Consider the following 23,448-nt stretch of genomic DNA (forward strand, 5'->3'; position numbering starts at 1 on the left):
CTCATATATTTCTACCCTTTTCCCTGTCTGTTCTTTTGTGGGTAGGATTTCAGATGTGCTGTCCTCTAGTTCACTAATCTTTTTTTTCTGCCTCTTCAAGTCTGCTGTTGTATGTATACATTGTGTTTTTCATTTCTTCTGTTGTGCCTTTCATTCTCATAAGTTCTATTTTTTTTTCAAGTTTTCGAGTTCTTCTATATGGCACCCAGTGTGTTCTTTGTAACCTTCGTCTCTTTTGCCACATTTTCTTTCAGCTTGTTGATTTGATTTAGAAGATTTGTTTGAATGTCTTTAATTAGTTGTTTCAACTCCTGAATCCCAGTTGAAGTGTTAGTTTCTTCCTTTGACTGGGCCATATCTTCGTGTTTCCGGGTGTGACTCCTGATTTTTTTGCTGTCTAGGCATCTGATGTTCTTGATTAGTTTATTCTGGAGGTCGTTTTCTTTCTTTTGCCTTGGGTTTTCTTGTTGGTTGTCTTCGATCTCTATCTGTTCTTTGTTTCTCTCACCAGCTAGTTGTCAGATTGGCTCTGCCCCATAATTTCCCCCCAAAATTAGGTGCCCTCGGTGGCCTGCTGCATGGATGAGAGTTAGGCACTGAGCACCCAGCAAGTTCACTGTGTGTTGTAAAACAAATATGCTGGCTTCCAGTGATGCTCTGTTTTTCACTGGCCTGCAAGACCTGGGTTTGTTTTAGAGCTCTGGTTTAACAGTTGGTTCATCTGTATTTCTTAGCCAAAACAGGGCCGGGTTTCCGCACAAGAGGTGTAGCCCAGCTCCCGTCATCCTAAGATATGGTCTGAAGCATCTTTTTAAAAGGGTTTCAGTTCTTTTGCACCTCTGGTCTGTCCAGCAGATGACACTGTTCAGTAACTTAATTGTCCTCAGAAGCTGTTTTGCTTCTGAGCACAGACTGCATCTGCTCAGGTGAGCGGAAGCTGCTGGATTCCAGTGCTCTCACTTTGCCTGCCAAAATCTGTCTCGATGTAGGACTACACCTGTGGCAGAGTACTAGCTGACCCAGTACTCCAGCTGTCCCCCAGGCAAGGAAATGGCTGCCAGACACTGCTTCCCTCAAGGGTGGGGGAAGGGCTTTCAGACCCAAGGCTGAAAACACAGTTTCTTTCCATGTTTTCTCAGTCTCTTTGTCACTCACTGACCTGGGCCTTGAAATGTCCTCCCCTATCCCCCAGGTCTTCAAATAGTGGGAGTATAAATGCTGTGAGAGATTTAATAGTCTGTGTCCCCACTGGTAGGGGTCCTGCCTGGTGTTTCTGTGCTTTTCCCTGTGCTGTGTGAGAACGAGTGAGTGGGAGGGTAGAGGACCAGCTGATCCGGGATGGAAGATTCCTACCTGATAATGTCTTCTCTTTCTTTAGTTTGACATTTCAGGGTCCTTCTCCAGTGTATATCCTCCTCCAGAGTTCTGAACAATTCAGAATTGTCCTTTTTTTTGATTGAATCTCTGGAGAGAAGTTTTCAGTAGCTATTTATGTCACCATGTTGATGGCATCACTTATATTATTTTTAATCTTTTATAATCTTACAGGTCATTCAAACAATCCTTGAGTAGCAGCAGGGAACTTGAATATATGCATTTATAATGAAATCAATATTTCCAGCTATTATGAGTTTTTAAGTATATATTCACACCCTGGGAACAGGAATATAGGAAGCATTTTTTTTTGCTGTTTGCATGTTTTTTTAAAATTCATTTTTATTGAGATATATTCACATACCATGCAGTCATACAAAACAAAGCGTACATTCAGTTGTTTACAGTACCATTATATAGTTGTGCATTCATCACCAAAATTAATTTTTGACATTTTCATTACCACACACACACAAATAATAAGAATAAAAATTAAAGTGTAAAGGAACAATTAAAGTAAAAAAGAAGACTGGGTGCCTTTTTTTTTTCCTTCCCCCATTTTTCTACTCATCCATCCATAAACTAGACAAAGGGGAGTGTGGTCCATATGACTTTCCCAATCCCATTGTCACCCTAAAGGAAGCATTTTGTGGGCAAGGCACTTGGAACAGAAAGAATCCAGTGCTGTACCAAGTGTTGCTGGAATAGCTCCTTATAGGGACCGTTATAATATATTTCTGATGAGAAGGGAATGTGAGAACCTCCCTGCCTTCTTGATGAGAGTGATAAAAAGTTTTAAAGGATTTGAAAAGGAGAAAGTATAGGGAATTGATGTTCGAAAGTATTACTCCTGTGTTCAAAATCTTAAAAAAGAGTTGTTTATATTTTTTGGTGTTATTTTTAGAGTTCCTTGTTGAAATAAGCAGCCTGCTCACATTTATCCTTATTCTTTTTGGATTTTACTCCACAAATTTAAGCCCTGAAATATCTAGGAAGCTTTGGTTTATTTTACATTGCTTTGAGTAGTAGATATAAGAGACCTTCAGTTGCTACTTCTATAGATGTTCTTTGGCAACCTAATGAATGTAAGCTCATATTAGGGTGAATTTGGCCTACCTGTTATGCTAGAATTTAGTAAGAGATTGTATTTTAACAAACACAGTGAATAGTTCTTTTGAGTCTGGGTTTGGTTTCAGGATATTTAAAAATATCTTTATGATCAGAAAATAATGAATTATCCCTTTTTTCAGATAGTTTTAATTATTGACATGTTTATTCCAGTAGATTGCTTTGCCTGAAGTACCTATGCCATCTGATCCTTTTTCTCTCTTGTATTTTTCCTACATTTATCTTCAAGATAAATTTCACTGATAGTATTTGGTTTGTTGCTATATTGCAGAATTAAATAAGAATTTATCTTTAGAAATGAAAATTATAGGGTCTCTGATTTAAAACAAGAAAGGAAAGAAAGAAAAAAGAACTAAAGGGTGTTTTTAAATGGACTGTGGTTAGCACATCTTTTATCTTCCTGTTAACTGCTTTTGCAATGTAGGATGTTGTGTAGAATTATGTAACTTTGCTTTGTTTCTTGCTTGTATATAAAATAGATTTATAAATAGTTTTAATAACATAATATGTCCTATCAAGTCACAATAAAGTGGCTTTTTCATTTTTTAGTAAGCTTTTATTCTCTATTTTGATAGTTTATTTAAATTGCTTTATTATAAAGTGTTTGACATGATGATACCTATTTTTCATAGTTCTTGAAATAGCCAGTTACTGTTTCTTATAAAAGAGTGATAATCTGATCTCTTAGTTTTGGAGGAAAGGGTATTTGCCATCTTGTTTCTGTATTATTTCAAAATTCACTTTCAGTGAAACAACTTGTAATCCACTTGGCAGATTACAGTACTGTTAAAATTAAAAGTTCTTTCCTTATGGTAAATTCTTGTTTGCTTAGTATTTTGAAAATAGAGGTCATTTAATTGAATGTTTTTATTTTATATTCCCATATGACCTGTGCCGGTTTGAATGTATTATGTCCCCCAGAAAAAGCCATGTTCTTTGATGCAATCTTGTGGGGCAGACATAATAGTGGGGATTAAGTTGGAACGTTTGAATTAGGTTGTTTGCATGGAGATGCACCCCACCCAACTGTAGATGATAATTGATGGGATATTTCCATGGAGGCGTGGCCCCACCCATTGAGGGTGGGCCTTGATCAGTGGAGCCATATAAATGTGCTGACTGAGAGATGAAACGGAGTGCAGCTGTGAGTGACGTTTTGAAGAAGAGCAAGCTTGCTAGAGAGGAATGTCCTGGGAGAAAGCCATTTTGAAACCAGAACTTTGGAGCAGACGCCAGCCACGTGCCTTCCCAGCTAACAGAGGTTTTCCGGACGCCATTGGCCATCCTGCAGTGAAGGTACCCGATTACTGATGTGTTACTTTGGATACTTTATGGCCTTAAGACTGTAACTGTATAGCCAAATAAACCCCCTGTTTATAAAAGCCAATCCATCTCTGGTGTTTTGCATACCACAGCATTAGCAAACTAAAACATGACCCATTATTTTATCACACACACAAAAAACTTTTCATATCTGTGACCATCCCTATAATTTTGCTAGCCATTTTGCTTATTATTGATAAAAATGAGAATTGCAGTTGAAAATGTTGGTTAAGTTCAAATCCAAACAGAGAAAAAGATAGTTTTAATTGCCAGTTGGAATCTGGCTTTAAAATCAACCTCGTAAATGTTTTTGTTGTATGACTGGTGATGTGTAAAAGTTACTGTATCTCATTGTATGATTTTCACATTGGTACTATGGGGATAATACCTACCTCATAGGGATTATATTTTCTCATTTCACCCTCATATGTAAAGCTTTATATGTAATAATTAGCATGTAGCAGGTGCTCAATAAAATATTAATTCTATTCCTCTTTCCTTTCTATTCACTGTTACTTTGATATTTTAGCCTTTATCCTTGTATTACATATGTAGAAAGTATCTGCAAGATACTGATTAAATCTTTTTAAAAAAATCACCCTTATTTAATTTATTTACAGGTTGTATTGAAAGAAAAGGAAATTGCTACTAGGATTTACTGGTAATAAATTACTTGTTTCATTTTCTGTGAAGCTAATTAAATCAAAGATTTCATGCATCACTGCAGAAGTGAAGAACTCTTATCATCCCATTCTTCAGTGACATCCTTTGTATCTCCATTGGTGATGCCCATCCAGTACCATTAGAGTATGGAAAAACAGCATCAGTGATGTTGCAGACATGTAAATTACAATTCTAAAGGAAGGTGAGCAAGGGATGAAAACATTTCTCTATCGGTAAGGTTGTCAGTCTCCCAGATGAGCAAAATAGCCATTAGAATAATTGTTTGGAAAAAAAAAGATTTACTTTTTATTCCACTCCCTGATTCATAAAGGTGATGTTTCACAGTATGCCTGGAGCTTTAGAATACTCTTAGCCAGTAGTCCCCAAATTTTAGCAAGCTTCAGAATCACCTGGAGGGCATGTTAAAACAGATTGCTTGGCGTCAGCCCCAGAGTTATTGATTTAGTAGGTCTGGGGTATGGTCTGAGAATTTCTATTTCTAACAAGTGGCCCTTCAGCTTAAAGGGTATATGGAGGCAGGGACTGAGCAACATGTAGCATCATCCTGATTTTCCTGCCAAATATTTTTCATTCAATTCAGAAAACTGAAAAATAACCTGCTGTGTATCTAACACTGAGATAGATGCCAGCAAGCTTCATATCTCAGAATTTCAGGCCAAGAGGGCGTCTGCTGGGTAAGGAGCATTTTCTAAATAAATAGGCTAATGATGGAACTAGGAAAGATGATCCACTTTGTTGCTTTTGCAAGCCTCTGTCTTCAGGCCGTAGGAATACTTTAGCTTCACCCTATGATTCATGTGGACAAAGACAGAGGTGTTCATCGTAGCATTATTTATAAATGGCAAAATATGGCTCCTACATAGAAGACTACTCCTAGTGATTTTATAAGTAAATTGCATGTATATGTATATGATAGCTAAAAGTTTTCTTTAGAAGATAAGATTATATTGATTGTTACTGTATGTTCTCTTTTTCTGTATTTCTTGATATTTCCATGTTAGAGTATTACCTTTTTAATTAAAACATATATATATATATTCATATATGCATATATTTTCCAAGTTTTAGGTGTAATTTGTACAGAAGAGTGCATGTTGAAGTGTATAACTCAGTGAAGTTTTACAAACCAGCCCTTTTATCTAGGAGCAGACTATTTCTAGGACCCTATAAGCATGCCTTCTCTTTCAGGAGTAACTGCTCTCATGACTTCTAACACAGTAGATAATTTTTGCCTGTGTTTATGCTTTATATCTATATGGGATCATCTAGTATTTATTCTTTGTGATTGGCTTCTCTTGCTCAACAATATGTGTGAGAGATTCATCTATATTTTTGTGTCTATTGTAGTTGATCCTTTCTCATTGTTATATAATATTGCGTAAATAACTTAATTTATTAATTCATTCAACTGTTGCTGGGCATGTAGGTAGTTTTCAGTTTTTGGCGACATCACGGACATTCTAGTTCCTGCCTTTAGTGAGTACAGGCATTTTTGTTGGTTATATACTGGGATTGGAATTGTTTGGTTAGGGCATACATATGTTCAACTTTAGTAGATTCTTCCAGATGATTTTTTTCCAAAGCGTTTATGTCAATTTATACTCCCACCAGTAGTATGTGAGAATTCCCATTGCTTTATATCCTTGCTGGTACATGGTACTTTTGTTTTTTTGTTTTTTGTTTTTTGTTTTTTTTTTTTCATTATGGTCATTCTAGTAGATGTCTAATGGGTACTGCATTGTGGTTTTAATTTGCATTTCTTGATAATTAATGAAGGTGACCATTTGATTAGCTTCTTTTGTGAAGTATCTGTTCAAGCTCTCTGCATTTTATTTCTGTATGTCTGTCTTTTTTTAAATTTGACTTGTAGGAGTTGTTTATGTATTCTGATCTCATTCTGTGGGTTTCCTTTTGACTTTCTTAATTATATCTTTTGGTGAACTAAGGTCTTAATTTTAATATAATCCAACTTGCATTTTTTAAATTTTTATGGCTAGTCCTTGTTGTATCCTGTTTAAGAAATCTTTGCCTACTCCAAAGGCACATCACAAAAATGTTCTTCTGTGTTTTTCTCTAAAAAGTTATTGCTTTTGCCTTTCACATTTAGGTTTGTAGCCTGTGGTGGTTCGAAGCTGTAGGTACCCCAGAAAAATATATTTTTAAATTTTTAATCCATTCTTAGGGGTGTGCACTCATTGTAAGTAGGATCTTTTAGGGTTGCTTCAGTTAAGGTGTGGCCCACCTCATTGAGGGTGGGTCTTAATCCTGTTACTGGAGTCCTTTATAAAGAGAATGAAGTTCAGACCAAGAGAGAGAGCCACAGGGAGCAGCCAGAAGCTGAAATTCAGCATAACCCAGAAGAGAACGGAGAGGCCAGGAGAGGCTGCTGTGAGCATTGCCGTGCGACAGGAGCCGAAGACCAAGGATCACTGGCAGCCAGCTCCATAGTGCCACCGTCTTAGGGAAGAAAGTATTGCCTTTATTATGCCTTGATTTGGACATTTTCCCAGCCTCAGAACTGTGAAATAATAAATTCCCTTTGCTTAACCTAACCCATTTCATGGTATTTGCTCGAGCAGCCCAGGAAACTAACATACAGTCCATCTGGAATTTTTTCCCTGCATGGTCATCAAATTGACTCCATCATTTATTGAAAAGGTAGTACTATGTATCTAATAAAATAGCTCTTCTGGTGACCTTTTCATACCTTAGGCTTAATTTTTTTAAAATCGAGGTGAAATTATTTAACATGAAATTAGCTATTTTAAAATGAGCCATTCAATGGCATTTAGTACTTTCACAGTGTGCAACCACCACCTCCATTGAGTTTGAAAATAGTTTCATCGCCCTGAATGAAAGCCTGTTAAGCAGTTCACCCTCTCCTCATCCCCTGGCAACCAGTCTTCTTTCTGTTTCTGTGGATGGGTTTAATTTTAAAATATGAAGAGATTCTTTGAAAATGGGAAAACACTGTAAGAAAAGATAGTCTTCACAGTAAATTTTGGTTGTGAATCATGCTAAAATATTGTTTTAGTATGCAATTCATTATCAGATATATTTAGCTTCATTCCAGGGAGCTTAATTACAAGAAGTATTTTACTAGATTTCTTAAAGGGTATTATAATATTATTCAAGGTCATGAGCATGGACCTTAAAAATAACATACTTTTAATACTTAAAATAAGATGTAAGTGTTCATATAATGTGCTACAATATGACATCTAATGAGATTTGATTTAAGTTAATCAAGTGTATGTTTGTAATTGAATTTTATTTTCCTGTTGACTTCAGTGATAAAATTGAAGATATGTTCTCATGTGAGAATCCTTCAGTATACTGAGGTGAAATTTTTTGGTGAAGACAAATAAGTAATTTGATACCTAGACTGTGTTGGCTGTTGTAATCAGGAACACTGCTAGATAATTTTGGAATGTTTTTAACATCTTGGTTTTCTTTCTGTTTTATCCATTGATACCTTTATTCCTAACTCTACATATGTAGTTCCCGGAACTTACTAACTTCTTCCTATTTTCTGGGACTTTAGAACAATGGTAGAAGCCATAAACAATGCAAAAACTGTGTCCACCAAAAAAAAAGTTTATTGGCCTCATTGACGTTTTGAGATTATATTGTAATGGCAGGCTCTGGAGACAGAGTAAGACTTATACCTAGCACAGTGCCTGATTTGTAGAGGCCCAGTGTGTGTGTTGTGTGTGCATGTGTGTTTAATTTTTATTAGAGCAGTTATAGGTTTACAGAGAAATCATTCATTAAGTACAGAGTTCCTGTATAGCCTCCCCCCTCCAAATGCATAATTTCCCTGTCATTAAACATCCCACATCAGCATGGTACATTTGTCACAATTAATAAACAGTATTATAATAATTATCCTATTAACTATAGTCAGTAATTTATTAGGCTTCAGACTTATGTACAGCTCTATGGTTTTTTTAAATTTTTATTCTTGTAACATACATACAACCCCAAATTTCCCACTTTAACACTTTTAAATATACAATTCAGTGGTATCAGTTACATTCACAATATTGTATTGCCATCAACACTGTATATTACCAAAACTTTTCAATCACCCCAAACAGAAGTTCTGTACCAATTAAGCATTAACTCCTCATTCCCTACATCAACCTCAGCCCGATACCTGTATTCTAGCTTCCAAATTTCTGAATTTTCATATTCTAATTATTTCGTATCAGTGAGATCATACAGTGTTTGTCCTTTTGTATCTGCTTTATTGCACTCAACATATTTTTAAGGTTCATCCATGTTGTCACATGTATCAGAACTTCATTCCTTTTTTTTAAAATTGAGCTTTACTGAGATATATTCACATACCATTCAGTCATCCACAGTTGTTCACAGTACCATCATATAGTTGTGCTTCATCACCACAATCAATTTTTGAACACTTTCATTGCTGCAAAAAAATAATAAAAATAAGAATAAAAATAAAAGTAAAAAGAACACCTAAAACATCCCATCCCCCCATCTCACCCTATTTTTCAATTAATTTTTGTCTCCATTTTTCTACTCGTTTGTCCATACACTGGTTAAAGGAAGTGTGAGCCACAAGGTTTTCACCATCGCATAGTCACACCATGTAAGATACACAGTTATACAATCATCTTCAAGAATCAAGGCTACTGGGTTGCAAGAACTTCATTCCTTTTTACAGCTGAATAATATTCCATTGTGTTTATACACTGCATTTTGTATATCTATTCATCTGATGGTCGACATTTGGTTTGCATCCATCTCTAGGCAATTGTGAATAATACCGCTATGAATATCAGTGGGAAAGTATCGATTATAGTCCCTGCTTTCAATTCTTTTGGATATATACTTAGAGTGGGATTGCTGGATCGTATGGTAATTATATACTTTCTGAGGAACCACCAAATTGTCTTCAGCAGCAGCTTTACCATTTTTTTTTTTTTAATTTTTATTGGGATTGTTCAGATACCATACAATTATCCAAAGATCCAAAGTGTACAATCAGTTGCCCCTGGTACCCTCATACAGCTGTGCATCCATCACCACACTTAATTTTTGTTCAATTTTTAGAACCTTTTCATTACTCCAGACAAGAAATAAAGTGAAAGATGGAAAAAAAAAGAAAAAAAAAAAAAAAGAAAGAAAAAGAAAAGGAGACTCGACTCGAATCCTCCCATATTGCTAACCAACCTCCCTCAATTATTGACTCGTAGTGTTGGTATAGTACATTTGTTACTGTTTATGAAAGAATGTTAAAATACTACAAACTGTAGTATATAGTTTGCAATAGGTATATATTTCTTCCCTATATGCCCCTCTATTATTAACTTCTAGTTGTATTGTCATACATTTGTTCTGGTTCATGGAAAAAGTTTTCTAATATTTGTACAGTTAATCATGGACATTGCCTACCATAGGATTCAGTTTTATACATTCCCATCTTTTGACCTCCAACTTTCCTTCTGGTGACATGTATGACTCAGAGCTTTCCGTTTCCACCTCATTCACGCGCCATTCGGCTCTGTTAGTTATTCTCACGTCTTGCTACCAACACCCCTGTTCATTTCCAAACATTTAAGTTCATCCTAGTTGAACATTCTGCTCATATTAAGCAACCACTCCCCATTCTTAAGTCTTGTCCTATATCTTGGTACTTTATATTTCATGTCTATGAGTTTACATATTATAATTAGTTCTTATCAGTGAGACCCTGCAATATTTGTCCTCAAGTGTCTGGCTTATTTCACTCAGTATATTGCCCTTGAGGTTTTGACATCAACCCATTTTTTTTTTTTTTAAAGATAGTTTTGTTCACACACCATACATTCCATCCTAAGTAAATAATTGATGGTTCTCTGTAGGGTCACATATTTATGTGTTCACCACCTTCACCACTATCTATATAAGGGCATCTACATTTCTTTCCACAAGGCAGGAGGGAGCATCAAAGAAGGTAGAGGGAAAAGAAAGAGGAAAAAAATGACAGCTAGGAAGTAGCAAAAGGAAAATTAACCTTAAATCAAAGTAGGGTAAAGAGTCAGACAACAACACCAATGTCAAGTGTCTAACATGCCTTCCCTATCCCCCCCGCTTATCTGCATTTACCTTGGTATATCGCCTTTGTTACATTAAAGGAAGCATAATACGATGATTCTGTTAGTTACAGTCTCTAGTTTACATTGATTGCATCCCTCCCCCAATGCCTCCCCATTTTTAACACCTTGAAAGGTTGACATTTGCTTGTTCTCCCTCTTAAAAGAACATATTTGTACGTTTTATCACAATTGTTGAACACTCTAGATTTCCCCAAGTTACACAGTCCCAGTCTTTATCTTTCCTCCTTTCTTCTGGTGTCTCACATGCTCCCAACCTTCCTCTCTCAACCATATACATAGCTATCTTTGTTCAGTGTACTTACACTGCTGTGCTACCATCTCCCAAAATTGTGTTCCAAACCACGCACTCCTGTCTTCTATCACTCTGCAGTGTTCCCTTTAGTATTTCCTGTTGGGCGGGTGTCTTGTTCACAAAGTCTCTCATTGTCTGTTTGTCAGAAAATATTTTGAGCTCTCCCTCATATTTGAAGGGCAGCTTTGCTGGATATAGGATTCTTGGTTGGTGGTTTTTCTCTTTCAGTATCTTAAATATATCACACCACTTCCTTCTTGTCTCCATGGTTTCTGCTAAGAGATCCGTACATACTCTTATTAAGCTTCCTTTGTATGTGATGGATTGCTTTTCTCTTGCTGCTTTCAGGATTCTCTCTTTGTCTTTGACATTTGATAATCTGATTATTAAATGTCTTGGTGTAGGCCTATTCAGATCTGTTCTGTTTGGAGTACACTGCGCTTCTTGGACCTGAAATTTTCATTGATTATTTCTTCTGTTATTGCCTCTGCCCCTTTTCCCTTCTCTTCTCCTTCTGGGATACCAATGATACGTACATTCTTGTACTTTGTTTCATCTTTAAGTTCCTGGAGACATTGCTCATATTTTTTCATTCTTTTCTCCATCTGCTCCTTTGCGTGTAGGCTTTCAGGTGTTTTGTTCTCCAGTTCTTGAGTGTTTTCTTCTTCCTCTTGAGATCTGCTGTTGTATGTTTCCATTGTGTCTTTTGTCTCTTGTGTTGTGCTTTTCATTTCCATATATTCTACTGGTTGTTTTTTTTGAACTTTCAGTTTCTGCCTTATATATGCACATTGTTTTCTTTACAGCCTCTATCTCTTTTGTGAAGTATTCTCTAAACTTTTTGAATTGATTTAATATTAGTTGTTTAAATTCCTGTATCTCAGTTGAAGTGTATGTTTGTTACTTTGACTGGGTCATAGCTTCATTTTTCTTAGCGTAGGTTGTAGTTTTCTGTTGTCTAGGCATCTGACCTCCCAGGCCACCCCAGTCGGGTTTTCCCAGATGAGAACAGGTTCAGGTCACAGAAGGAGGAAATATTCAGTATTTGGTTTTCCTGATGGTTTTTCTTAGAGGAATAATACACCTGTGCTTTTCTGCTCGGCAGGTGCAGCCTGTCACTGCCTGTGTAAGAGGGTGTGGCCTGTGGATCTCCTCCCCCAGGCTTTGGGGTCTGGTTCCGGAAAGGCAGGCAGTAGAGCTGGGCCCCTCCCTTTCCTCTTGGGAAGCTATGCCCCCTCCAGAGAGGTCATATGCATATCAGTAAGTTCTTTGTTTCTCTAACTCTGCTGATTAAAGTGGTTTGATTTTAAAATGGCTGAGGCTGTCTTTACTGGAAAGCGCTGCGGGCTGGAAGCAGCTGCAGTTTTCTCCACAGAGAGAGAAAGGGACAGAAAAGCTCCCAGGTTCACCCGTCAGCCTCTGGGCTTCCTGTCCTGAGACAGATATGTCCCCCTACTCTCCCAAGGTCAGTTGTCACTAAAAGCCTCTGTCTGCTTGTTGAGGATTCACTGTCTGTATTGAGCAGTTAGCATTAAAACCCCAGTTGGAGCTGGGCTGAGAGAGTGCTGCTTTCTAGCACCGTGAGGCTTCCGTGAGGGAGGGGCTCTCGGCTCTCAGCATGGGTCCGCAGTTTTACTTACAGATTTTATGCTGTGATCTCGGGCATTCCTCCCAATTCAGGTTGGTGGATGATGAGTGGACAGTTGCGTTTGTCTCCCCGCAGTTATTCCAGGTTATTTACTAGATTTTTGGTCATTTATGAATTGTTCCGGGGGGGACTAACAGTCTTCCACTCCTCTCTATGCCGCCATCTTAGCCTGTTTTCAGCTTTACCATTTTATATCTCACCAACAATGAATTAATGTACCTGATTCTCTACAATTTGTTTTCCATTTTTTTTTTTAATGATAGCCATTCCAGTGGGTGTGAAATGGTATCTCGTTGTGGTTTTGATTTACGTTTCTCTAATGGCTAATGATGTTGAGCGTTTATTCATATGCTTATCAGTCATTTGTATATCTTCTTCAGAGAAATGCCTATTCAAGCCTTTTACCCATTTGGTAATTGAGTTGTTTGTCTTTTTGTTGAGTTTTAGGATAGACATATATATTCTGGATATTAAACATATAGGATATGTGCTTTCCAAATATTTTCTCCTATTCTGTGTGTTGTCTTTTCACTTTGGTGTAAAGTCTAAGATACTGTTGCCCAAGATGAGTCTTGAGGATGTTTCCCACTGTTTTCCTCTTTTGTTTCTTATATTTAGTTGTTGATCCACTTTGAGATAATTTTTATATATTGAGTAAAGAATGAGTCCACCTTCATTCTTTTACATATTGATATCCAGTTTTCTCAGCATCATTTGTTGAAAAGACTATTCTTTTGCCATTGAGAGGATTTGGCACCATCGTCAAAAATCAATTGGCCATGCATGTGAGGGTCTGTTTCTAACTTGAATTTAATTCCGTTGGTCTATAATCCTGTCCTTGTGCCATTGCTATGCTGTTTTGAGTACTGTAGCTTTGTAAAAGTTTTAAAATCAGGAACAGTGAGTTCTTTAATTTTGTTACTCTTTTTCAGGATGGTTTGGGGTATTCAGGGTCCCTTGCACTTTAAAATAAATTTGATGATTGGCTTTTCTTTTCCTGCAAAGAACGTTGTTGGAATTTTGATTGGTATTGTGTTGAATCTGTAAATTGCCTTGGATAGAAATGATATCTTAACAATATTTAAAATTCCAGTCTGTGAACCTGGAATGCCCTTCCATTCAATTAGATCTTCTTTAATTTCTTTTAGCAGTATTTTGTGGTTTCCCATGTGCAAGTCCTTTAAATCTCTGGTTAAATTTATTCCCAGATATTTGATTCTTTTAGTTACTATAATAAATGAATTTTTTCTTTCTTCTGCTCTTCAGATTATTCATTTCTAATGTATAGAAACACCACTGATTTTTGCATATTGATCTTATACCCTGCCACTTTGCTGAATTTGTTTATTACTTCTAGTAGCGTTGTTGAGGATTTTTCAGGATTTTCTGTATATTGGATCATGTTATCTGTAATGAGAGAAAGTATTACTTCTTACTTTCCAGTTTGGATGCCTTTTATTTGTTTTCTTGCCTAATTGCTCTGATAAGAACTTCCAGTACAATGTTGAATAACAGTGGTGATGGTGGGCATTCTTATTTTTCCTGATTGTAGGAAGAAAGCTTTCAATCTTTTATCATTGTGTATGATGTTAGCTGTGGGTTTTTCATATATACCTGCTATCATGTTGAGGAAATTTCCTTCTATTCCTAGTTTTCTGAGTGTTTTTATCAAGAATGGGTACTAGATTACCAAATTCCTTTTCTGTGCCAATTGGGATGATCATGTGTTTTTTTTTTCCTTCATTATACTGATTAATTGATTTTCTTATGTTGAAACACCCTTGCATATCTGGGATAAATCCCACTTGGTCATGATGTGCAATTCTTTTATTGTGCACTTGGACTTAATTTGCTAGTATTTTGTTTAGATTTTTGCATCTATATTCATAAAGGATAATGGTTTATGATTTTCTTCTGACATGCCATCTTTATCTGCCTTTGGTATTCAGGTGAGACTGAACTCATAAAATGAGTTAGGAAGTGATCCCTCCTTTTCAGTTTTTCGGCAGATTTTGTGCAGGATTGGTGGTAAATCTTGAAATTCACCAGTAAAGGCATCTTGTCCTGGGCTTTTCTTTGTTGGGAGGTTTTTGATTAGTGATTCAGTCTTTTTACTTGTAATTGGTCTGTTGAGATCTTCTGTTTCTTCTTGAGTCAGTGAAGGTGGTTTCTTTATTTCTCAGAATCTGTCATTTCATGTAGGCTATCTAATTTGTTGGCATATAGATCTTCATTGTATCCTCTAATAATTCTTTTATTTCACTGAGATTGAAATGTCCTCCTTTCATTTCTGATTTCACTTATTTGTGCCCTCTCTTTTTTTCCTTGTCAGTTTAGCTAAAGGTTTGTCAATTTTATTGATCTTTCAAAGAACCAATGTTTGGTTTCATTGATTCTCTCTCTTGTTTTTTTATTCTCTATTTCATTTATCTCTGCTCTGATCTTTGTAATTTCCTTTCTTCTTGCTTTGAGTGTAGTTTGCTCTTCTTTTTCTAGATCTTACGGTTGTAAGGTTAGGTCTCTGGTTTGAGATCTTTTTTTTTAATGTAAGCATTTAGAGCTATAAATTTTCTTCTTACCATTGCCTTTACTGCAAGCCAATAAATTTTGGTATATTGTAATTTTGTTTTCATTTACTTTGAGATATTTCCCAGTTTCCCTTGTGATTTTTTCTTTGATCCATAGATTGTTTAAGAGTATGTGGTTTAATTTCTACATATTTGTGAATTTTCCATTTATCCTTCTGTTACTGATTTTCAGCTTCATTCTTTTGTGGTTGGAGAACATATATTTTATGATTTCAATGTTTTTTAATTCATTGAGCCTTTTTTTGTGGTTTATCCTGGAGAATGACCCATGTACACCAGAGAAGAATGTGCATTTTGCTGCTGTTGGGTGAAGAGTTTTATATATGTCTGTTAGGTCTACTTGGTTTATAGTTATCATTCAGGTCTTGTATATCCTTATTGATCTTCAGCCTTGATGTGCTATGATTATCAAAGAGGTGTATTGAAGTCTCCTACTATTAACATAGAGCCATCTGTTTTTCCTTTCATTTCTCTCATTGTTTGTTTCGTATAGTTTGGGGATCTGCTCTTATGTGTATATATGTTTATAAATGCTTTATCTTCTGATTGATTTACCCTTTTGACATTATATAGTATCCCTCTTTGTGCCATGTAACAGTTTTTGACTCAAAGTCCATATTATCTGATATTAGCTGTCTTTTCTCTTTTGCTTTCTATTCTCATGAAATATTTTTCCATTTTTTCTCTTTCAAACTATTTGTGTCTCTGGATCTAAGGTGAGTCTCTTACAAACAGCACATAGTTTCATCATACTATTTTATCCATTCTGCCAGTCTCTGCCTTTTGACTGGAGAGTTTAATCTATTTACAATCAAACTATCTACTGATAATGCAGGACTTCTGCCATTTTGCTCTTTGGTCTTTTTAAGTCATAACTTTTTGAACTCAGTTCTCCTTTAAGGCCTATTTTCATTTTTTTTTTAATTAATTTTCCTTGAGTTCCTTCTCTTTTCTTTTTGTATATATTTTTGATATATTTTCTTGGGGCTTAAATTTAACTCCTAATCAGTAACAATCATGTTTGGTATGATACCAACTTAAGTTCAATAGTGTACACGTATACTATTCCCATCACCCCTCTGTCCCTACATCTTTCTGTTATAATCTTTATAAATTATATCTTTATTAATTGTGTATCTAAAGCCATAGATTTATGCATTTTAGAAACTGTAAAATATAAAAAATAGGGTTACATACAAAAAACGCGATACAATACTTTCTTAATTGTCCATATGGCTACCTTTACCAGTGATCTTTGTTCCTTTATGCTGCTTTGATCCACTGTCTATTGTCCTTTCCTTTCTGTCTGAAGAACAACCTTTATCAGTGCTCATGGAGCAGGTCTAGTGGTGATGAACTCCATCATCTTTCATTATCTGGAATGTCTTAATCTTGCCCTCATTTTTGATAGACATTCTTGTCAGTTATGTTTTTGGTTGGCAATTGTTTTCTTTCAGCACCTTAAATATTTTGTCCCACTGCCTTCTTGCCTTCATAGGTTCTAGTGAGAAATTGGTTCTTAATCTTTTTAGGACTCCCTTTTACATAACATGTTGCTTTTCTCTCGCAGCTTTTGGAACTCTTTCCTTATCGTTGCTTACATTCAACAGTTTGACTATGTGGCTGGATGTAGTTCTCATTGAGTTTATTCTGTTCACAGTCTGTTGGGTTTCTTGAATGTATTCATGTCTTTCATTAAATGAGTCATTATTTCTTAGAATTTTGTCTCTGCCCCTTTCTCTCTTTCTCTCTTTCTTTTCTTTCTGGGACTTCCACAGTGTATACATTGGTACTCTTGATGGTGTCTCTTAGGCTCTGTTCACTTTTTTTTCATTCTCTTTTCTTACTACTCCTCAGCCTGTATCATTTTGATTGTCTTGTCTTTGAAGTCACTGATTCTTTGTTCTGCCAGCTCCATTTTGATGTTGAAACCTTCTAGGGAATTTTTCATTTTAGTTATTGTAGTCTTCAACCCCAGTATTTCTATTTAGTTTCTGTTTAAAATTACAATCTCTTTATTGAGATCCTCATGTTGTTCATTCATCGGTTTTATGATATCCTTTAGTTCTTTCTGTGAGTTTTCCTTTATCTCTTTGAGCCTAATGAGGGTTGTTTTTTAGAAGTCTTTTTCTGACAAGTCCAAAGTTTGGTCTTCTTCTTTAATGGTTTCTGGGATTTTTTTCTTGGTCCTTTGGGTGATCCATCATTTCCTGTTTCTTTGTTTTGTAATCTTTTGTTGTACACCATTCATTTTAATATTATAAATTTTTAACTCTGAGATTTAACCCCTGTACTGCCTGTTCCTTAAATTTGTATCCAGTTCATGATATGAATGAGATTTTCTTGCATACCAGGAGCTAACAAAAACAAAAAAAAACAGTCACAACAAAACACCGTTTACAGTCTTTACAAATTGGCTGTGTGTTGCTGTCAGTATCCATAGAGTTTAGCACTCCCATCAAGAATATCAGCCCATGGTGAAAGGGAAGTGCAGGTACTCTTTATCTTTTCTGAGCCTGCGTCTTTCCTATGGTTATACTTCCTCATGACCAGGGAATTCCCATTTACTGATATCTGAGTGTCCTCTCTACTCCCATCAAATAGATTTTCTTCCCTTCCTGGGTAATCTTTTGCATGGCTTATAGCCAGTAATCCTTTGCCCAAGAGGCAGAGAGGAGTTTCTTGGTTCAGTCATTCAGGTTACCGCCTAATAGATTGGCATCCACATACAGACACCCCAGTATGTGTACTGGGGTTATCCTGATCCCTCCAGAACAGAGCCAGGGACCTACAATGGGAGTGCAGGATGACTCCACCCTGCCATTGGCGGGCCAGGGGCCAGGAAGGGTAACACAAGCTTCTACCATTTTTAAAGCTATGTTTTCTTGATTTGGCACTCACCCAGTTACTGCAGTGCTTTCACTGTTTTCCAGAGCTATGAGGAAGATGACTCTGCCAGTTTTTGCTAGTTGCTCAAATATTGTGTAGGGAAACAGAACAATGGAGTGTCTTTTACACTGTTACGTCGGTCAAACAGAAATCCAGGTTCAGTATATATTTGTTGACGGATGCAATAATGACAAATTTGTGCTCTTAGGTCTTTCTCTTTTTAGGTTTTGTTGAGTCTTCCACTTGCTCTTTCCCTTTACCCAGCAGTTTTGGATCTTTAGTGTAAAAAGTGCTATTTGAGTGGCCAAGGGAAAGTTGCTATTAGCAACGTTTGTCAAAGTGGAACTTTCTCTCAAAATAATCCCATAAAGACAAGTCAGAAAGGAGAAAGTAAAATTATGAAATTACTGAAATTATTATGTATTTTAGTAATTTTTGGCACATGTTTTGAGATGCTGTTATTATTCAAATGAGTGTTATACTAAAAAACAAAGTACAAAGATGATGTTATCATAATATATTAATTAGGATATATCAGTGAGATAAAAATTGATATATGCTAGATTTCTTATGAACAGAGAGAACTAGAAAAAAATCTGTTTTAAGAAGAGGAAAATAAAAAAGTTCTTGATATTAAAGAGTTTTGTACCAAATATGTTTTCTTCCCAAGTCTCTTAAAATGTATTGTTTACTTAGAAAAGACAGCTAATCGTCCAGAAATCAGTGATTATTTTGCTGGCCAGTTTTCAAAACTTTCCTTCATCTGGGTTCCAGATCCTGAGGCCTCACTATGAACCAACTCAATTGTTGAGAAACATTGGATAGAATCACTGGAAAATCTTAACCATATGTGGTAGAGTGGCTATAGAGCAAATTGCATTGGGATTAGTCCTGAAACTTCAGGGCTTTGTTTAATATGTGTATCAGTTTTATGTAACTGTTCAGAGCAGGCATATAAAATTTCTGCCTAATTCTGTAGAAAAATAGCTGAATTCCTGTTGCTTTATTCTATAACATCAGGTATTCCAAGAAATTCTAGATTTCATTTGTTTTGAGCACTTTGTTCTTTATTTTGATTCCTAGGTTTAGTATAGAAAGATAATTTAAAAATGATTTGAATGTTATAAAAATAGAATACTTAAAATACTAATTTTATAAAATTTCTAAAAAAATAAGGATTAGAAAATTGGGTTTTACTTAGATCAGTGGATTATACTGTCCTGGAGAGATAAGCCTTTTAAGGTAACATGTTTTTCTCAGTTTCTATGAAATTTGAATTGGGAATCTTCTAAGATAATTGCAGTGATTTGGCAGGCAATAAGGAGAAAAGTGGCATCTGCCATATGTGGGACACCAACCTTAAAGGATTCCAACATAAACACATACTGAGCTCACTTGGTATTGAATTCGCCTGGGGAAAAATATGTCATAGTAGCATGAACTCTGAAATCCTCTGGGTGGGAAAATTTATAAAGCTAAGGAGCTGAGTGTGGAGGCTGCATTCAAATAGGAAAACTTCTAGCATTCCCTGTAGCCATATTTAGTTTTACAGTTATTACCCATTCTCTCCCACCTCATGCTGTGGTTTTGGAAAGATGGGAACGTCTTCCTGTTCACATTAGATGGTTGGAAATGCAGTCGCTTTAATTTACCCCTAATCTATTGATATAAAATAATTTATGGCATTCATAGCACTCAAATTGTTTCTCCTTAGTTCTCTTAGAAATTCTGGATTAGTTGATTAACCACAGGTCATAGTTCTTCCATTGCTTATTATCCTTAAATTTCAGAAATTCCTCTCGGAATGGGAGAGACAAAACAACACACCCAGGAAGAAATTATTTTCTTGGTTGGCAGAGTAATATTAATTGTGGACACACATGAAATCAAGCTGATAACCAGAGCTAATCTAAGTGCTAGAGTTTTCTTAGCTCCGCTCTAAGAAGTTTTTCTATTATTTTGCTAGTATTTCTGTTTTCACACAGTTTTATCAATTGTTTAAGCTGAATGCAGAAGAGAAATATTTTTTATTATTTTCTTGTTTAAAAAAAGATCCTTTTATTTTAACTGTTTTGTTTCAGAAAGGATATGGTAATAGTTAATAAATATTTTGTTATTCCATGGCAGCCATGGAAATGCACCACTCAGATCTGCTTGTGGGTGGCATAGTTTACTGACAGCCCCAAATGTGGGCCTTCTGGATCTACCACCTCATTTTTGCTGGGGCTGCACTGCTCGTGGCTGCTCCCAGCCAGTGGAGGAGCATGTTGGAAGGAAGTAGTGGAAGCCCATTCTGATGGGATGCAGTACTTACCAATTATTGCATAACAAATTACCCTAAAACTTAACAGTTTAAAACAACAAACATTTATTGTTTCACAGTTTCTGAGAGTTGGGAATCTGGGAGTGGCTTAAGCTGGGTCATTCTGGCTTAGGTCTTTCATCATGCTGTAGTCAAGCCATTGGCCAGGGCAGTCGTCATCTGAATGCTGGATCAGGGCCGGAAGATCTGCCTTCAAGAAGGCTAACTTATACTGCTGTTAACAAGAGCCTTAGTTCCTCACTGGTTGCTGTCAGGAGGACACGATCCTTGGCACATAGATGTTTCCACAGGGCAGCCACCATCATATATTTTTCAGAGTCCAGATTTGTTGGGGATAAAAAATAGTTCTGTTTTTGTCTTTAAAAAAAAAAAAAACTTTCTATTTTGAGATAATTTCAAAGTTACAGGACAGTTTTGCAAAAATAATACAAAACCCATACAGAGAATTCCAACATATCTCCCACCCAGCTTCCCCAGATTCAGTTTTAACATTTTGCCACATTTGCTGTATCATTCATTCTGTCGATCCATCCATCCATCCATCCATCCATCCATCCATCCATCCCTCTGCCTATTTATCTGTTTTCTAAATATCATGCTCCTTGAACACTTAATATTTCCATATACATTTCCTAAGAAAAAGGATATTCACTATGTATCCACCTTAAGTGCAGTTATCCCACTCAAGAAATTTAACATTGATATAAAGCTTACAGTCTGAACTCCAGTTTTTTCCGTATGTCCCAGTAATGTCCTTCTGGGCATTTCTTCTCCATTGTTAGATCAGTCTAGGATTATGTATTACTTTTGTCTCTGTCTCTTTAGTTTCTCTGTTTTTTTAAATTGTGGAAACATATATACAACATACATTTTCACATCTCAGCCATTCCAAATGTACCATTCAGTGGGATTAATCACAATGTTGTGCTACCCTCACCATCATCCATTACCAGAACTTTCCCTTTAACCCAAAGAGAAACCTATACCCATTATGCATTCTCAGTCCTCCCCCATGCCCCTGTTAACCTGTACTCTACTTTCTGTATCCATGAATTTGCATATTCTAGCTATTTCATATAAGTGGAATCATATAATATCTGCTCCTTTGTGTCTGACTTTTTTTGTTCAGCATATCTTCCAAGTTCTTCCATGTAGAAGCATATATCAGAATTTCATTCCTTTTTAAGGCTAATATTCCACTGTACATGTATGTTACATTTTGTTTATCCATTCATCTGTCAGTGGGCATTTGGGTTTCTTTTCTCTTTTGGTTGTTGTGAGTAATACTGGTATGAACGGTGGTGTATAAATATCTGTCACATCCCTGCTTTCAATTCTTTAGGGTATATATCTAAAGTGGATTGTCAGGTATATGGTAGTTTTATGTCTAACTTTTGAGGAACCTTGTTTTACGTAGCAGCTGCACTATTTTACATTCTCACCAACAATGTCTGAGGGTTCCTATTTCTCCACATTCTTGCTAGCACTTGTTATTTATCCGTTTTTTTTTTTTTTAAATAATAGCCATTCTTGTGGGTGTGAGGTGGTATCTCATTGTAGTTTTTATTTGCATTTCACGGTTGCTAATGATGTTGAGCAATAATGGCAATTGGGTTGGCTGTTTGTATATCTCCTTTGGAGAAATGGCTATTCAAATCCTTTGTCCGTTTTTTCATTGGGTTGTTTGCCTTTTTCGTTATTGAGTTGTAGGAGTTGTTTATATATTCTGGATATAAAACCCTTTCGGATATATGGTTTCCAAATATTTTCTCCCATTCTGAAGATTGTCTTTTCATTTTCTTGATAATGTCCTTTGATGTGCGGAAGTTTTAAATTTAAAAATTTTTTTATGAAATCCAATTTATATATCTTTTCTTTTGTAGCTTGTGATTTTGATGTAAAGTCTAAGAATCTATTGCCTAATACAAGATACTGAAGATATTTTCCTGTATTTTCTTCTAAGAGTTTTATAGTTTTAACCCTTATATTTAGTTTTATTTTTTTTTTTTTTATATTTTTTTTTTTTTTTTTTTTTTTTTTTTTTTTTTTTTTTTTTTTTTTTTTTTTTTTTTTTTTTTTTTTTTTTTTTTTAAATCATCATTTTATTGAGATATATTCACATACCACGCAGTCATACAAAACAAATTGTACTTTCGATTGTTTACAGTACCATTACATAGTTGTACATTCATCACCTAAATCAATCCCTGTCACCTTCATTAGCACACACACAAAAATAACAAGAATAATAATTAGTTAACTCTTATATTTAGGTTGTTGATCCATTTCAAGTTAATTTTTGTATATGCTATGAATAGTCCATTTTCTTTTTTTGCATGGAGATAACCACTGTTCTCAGTACTATTTTTGAAGAATAGTCTTATTCTTTCCCTGTTGACTTGGCACTTTTGTCAAAAGTCACTTGCTTGTAGATGTGTGGGTTTATTTCTGTACTGTAAGTTCTATTCAGTTAGTCTATATGTCTGTCCTTATGCCATCAACATACTTTTTGATTATTGTAGCTTTGTGATATGTTTTGAAATCGGCAGGTGTGAGTCCTTTTTTCTTTTTGTTAAAGATGTTTTTGGATTTTTTTATCTCAATCTAAAATAGCTCACTTTCCCTATGTGTAGGCAAACAATACAATGCTTGTTGAATACAATTTCCAATGAGGATAGGAGGAAACTATAACAAAGGACCAAAAATGAATGTTTCCATCATTAGCTGTCTGCCACAAATCAGTTATCCCTGTGGTAACTCTTCTGATATCTCCTGCTTACAACCCAAAAGAGCAAAAGCCTCATGAGGCTCCACTTTCACAGTCTGTGGTTATTGTGAAAGTAAAATTCAAGTACAACTGTTAGGCCTTCACTGCTCAGGAGCTTTCTCTCTTTACTGGCCTTACTTGCATTCACATTGCTGCGTGTACCACCCCAGTGTTCCCTACTTTACCCCCATGCTTATCAGCTGAATGAATATGGAGCTTATGTGGGTTAAATGCTTTACCCAGGTTACTCAAGCAGTCTCTGGTAGAGCTGGGTTTGAGCTCCTGTGTCCTGACTACATTTGCA

General features: G+C 35.8%; 1 protein-coding gene across 6 annotated transcripts in view; it reads left to right on the forward strand.

The window, feature by feature from the left end:
• The window catches only part of TFDP2 (transcription factor Dp-2), a 366,930-nt gene that overhangs the window by 180,126 nt on the left and 163,356 nt on the right, over window positions 1-23,448 (forward strand). Inside the window, exon 1 of one of the 6 annotated variants that reach the window (XM_037843614.1) lies at window positions 4,522-4,690. The exons of the other annotated variants lie outside the window; for them this stretch is intronic. The gene's annotated coding sequence lies outside the window, so the exon portion shown is untranslated. Of the gene's footprint in view, window positions 1-4,521; window positions 4,691-23,448 lie in introns of those variants that run through there. 6 annotated transcript variants of the gene reach the window in all.

The sequence above is a fragment of the Choloepus didactylus genome, chromosome 1, assembly GCF_015220235.1.
Source record: "Choloepus didactylus isolate mChoDid1 chromosome 1, mChoDid1.pri, whole genome shotgun sequence".
Taxonomy (NCBI): Eukaryota; Metazoa; Chordata; class Mammalia; order Pilosa; family Megalonychidae; genus Choloepus; species Choloepus didactylus.